Source organism: Pholis gunnellus, assembly GCF_910591455.1.
Source record: "Pholis gunnellus genome assembly, chromosome: 4".
NCBI lineage: Eukaryota > Metazoa > Chordata > Actinopteri > Perciformes > Pholidae > Pholis > Pholis gunnellus.
In genome coordinates this window covers 20,905,529-20,908,527 of record NC_136530.1, presented here as the reverse complement: position 1 = coordinate 20,908,527, position 2,999 = coordinate 20,905,529, and the positions used below count along the sequence as shown (strand labels likewise).

The 2,999-nt window shown below is 40.7% G+C and overlaps 1 long non-coding RNA gene across 1 annotated transcript; it reads left to right on the top strand.

Moving 5' to 3' along the window:
* The first annotated feature begins 338 nt into the window (after window positions 1-338).
* Window positions 339-1,617, top strand: LOC306694487. Its single transcript, XR_013767045.1, has 4 exons — window positions 339-474; window positions 626-740; window positions 851-1,089; window positions 1,371-1,617. It is a non-coding gene; the product is annotated as an uncharacterized lncRNA (long non-coding RNA).
* The last annotated feature ends 1,382 nt before the right edge of the window (window positions 1,618-2,999 follow it).

Below are 2,999 nucleotides of genomic sequence, written 5' to 3'. Positions count from 1 at the left end.
GGGTGTTAATGTGAAATAAGGGTCAGAGACTGACAAAAACTGACCGACTGAATCACCATAATCACTGCAATCTATGTGACACTGGATAAAACATTGACTAAGTTGTCTTCAATGTGTACAACAAGCCTATTATTGATGTTTAATCATTACATTTTTACAGTATACCTGATGTTTTCACACACTAATTCACATACTCCTGCCTATAGAGGATTTTTGAGTAGTTGCTGAATTGTTTTCAGAAGTTCTTGGAACACAAAGTTATATTTCTGTGACTGACTCCGTTTGTTTCTTTCAGGATGTTTCACTTGATAGAGTTCAACAAAACAGTAGCAGTGGTGCCACAAAGCTGGTATAGTGATGGTTCTGTGTTTGGCCTAAATACGAGAGTGACGACAGAGTGGACAAGGCTGTGAACAATGCAGAGGAACCTGGAACTGACTGGCAGACATGACGCCAGAAAAATGAGATCATGCGGTATGCTAATTATCTTAATATTCTTATTCTAATAACAATTGGCAGTTTCAAACGGATATCGAAGATCATTTACCTTGTTATTTTATATACGGGGAAAATAATATAATTCTGTGCTGTGTTTTTCATTCTGTTCATTTGACTTCATTTTTAGATAATTACTTGGAGGCAAGACGACGGTTGAAGAAATCTCTGTCTTGCAACACATCTGAGCTACAGTCAGAAGCGGAAGAAGAGGCAATTCCTAGAAAGAGAAAGCCAGTGGCGATGTGAGTAATGCGTATACGTTTTTCATTATTTTCTGCATGAACGTTTTGAAAAAAAAGTGTCCATTCAGTGTTATAGTATCAAATGAGTATTTTTATAACTCACTTTATAGCCATTTCTGCGGGGACTCTGACTCTGACAGTGAGAAGGAAAATCCCCCCCCAAAAAAGCCAGAGGTCCAACCACTAGCGGCACAGTTGCCCCGCCACCTCTTCCACTTACTCTATCAACTCCACAATTGGACAGTGGAAGACCAGAAGGAGAGCAAACACCTTCTAGAAGTCAGGGGCACAGACCTACTTGGCGAGGGGCGAGGGGGAAAGGGTGGATCAGACACCATCACCTGCTGTGGTGAGTAATAACTCAAACCGCTATGGGATTCAAATTGAACCTTTTAATCATTTCACTTTATAAAATGTTAACAATTGTTAATTGTATACCACATATATTACATGCAACACACACTGCAACATTAAATCCAAGTCAATATGATTTATTAGGATTGCATTACTGGAATTGTATAAAAATGTATGTTTCCATATTAAGTGAAATCTGTCTTAATTAATTTGTTAACCTTATTCTAATGTTTTTTTTTAACACCTGCTCAACCCCATATGATGACCTTAATGCAGAACATTAAACACAAGCTAGACCAATTGATTGCCAGAGTGAACCATCTCGCCAGTAAGCAACACACAACTGACCAAGAAGTGGAAGTGACTGACGATCCAGTGCAGTTTCCATTTACGTCAATGGAGGAAGTGGAGCTTTTTGAACAACAGCTTCAAAATCCCTCCAACTCTCAGCTGAAGAAGAGTGGCGAGTTTTATTAAGCATCTCTATCAAATCTGATTAAAATCAACTATTGTATGTAATTAACACTGGATAATACCCTGTTAGATGAAAATGTATTTTAAAACATTCTGTAAAGTATCAGATATTAACAGTACTTTTTTTTTTAACCCTTTTTAGATGTCCTCCCTGGCAACCATCGGAGGACATGACACCAAACGGGTAACGTGGAACATCCTTGCCCGCATGTTCAGCGATGATGATGGCAGGAGCATCAACTGGAAGGGGATAAATGGAAAAAAGGCCTTCCGCCAGATGACGTCAAAGACTTTGCGCCTGCGTAAGTAACTAATATTTAATGAAAACAATTTTAAGTCACCCAGAGGTCATAGGTCGTGTTCAAACTTACAAATTAGCATGTTTCCCAGATCTTCTCCTTTTTAACGGTGCTAAATTCAATATTTGAACAGCAATTTCATTCTCTGCTCAGGTATTACTCGACTGTATCTTTACATAGATTATAGTTATATGATACATTAGCTCTGAATATAGCATAGCAAACCTTTTCAATGCCACTAGCTTTTAGACTGCATGTCTGCTATATGTTGCACTGAGGTTTCATGAGATTTGGTATCTGCTTGTGATTACAGATGCTGTCAGAAAGAATCATTTTACCTGCGAAGCCACAGACAATGACATTCTGAAACACTCAATGAGGTGGTTGAACCTGGCAGCAGACCGGGGAAGCTCCAGGCGGCGTGCCACTGTCAACACTGAACAAACCTAAGTGTGTGTGTGATAGTGTACATAAAAATCCTTGTAAATGGATGTCTTTTAATAAAAAACGGTTTCTGATATCTATGGTTACATTTCTTTCTTTCCATTTCCACAAAGAATGCATTTATGTTCTCCAGATTTTATATCGTGAATAAATTCAAGGAGTATTCACACTTTTATAGAGCAATCTAGATGTTGGTCAGCTTGATTTGAGATATTTCTGTAGTTTTTGAGTAAGGGATCCGCTTCATGAACGGGTCCAAACCTGACCTGGGCCGAATGAGCCGCTTTATGAACGGGTCCAAAACGGAACCGGGCCGGATGAGCCGCTTTATGAACGGGTCGAAATCGGAACCGGGCCAAATGAGCCGCTTTATGAACGGGTCCAAATCGGACCCGGGCCGAATGAGCCGCTTCATGCGCAGATACGGGCCGGATATATGCCGGATCTGGTCTGGATCTTTGACGCGTATCCATTCCGGATCCGGCGCGCTGTGCAAGTAGACCCCGGAACAGACACGTTTTGCGGATCTGTTCCGGGGTTTATGATACCTCCAGGGCGGATCCGCAGTGGGGTCCGTTTGCTATCTGGGTTATATCAAGCTGAAATCATGTCCAAAGCCCTCTGGTAGATTTTTTTTAATTTTAGCCAAGTGGGGACTTGCATGTGTGTGAGTGTTTAAGTCCATGCG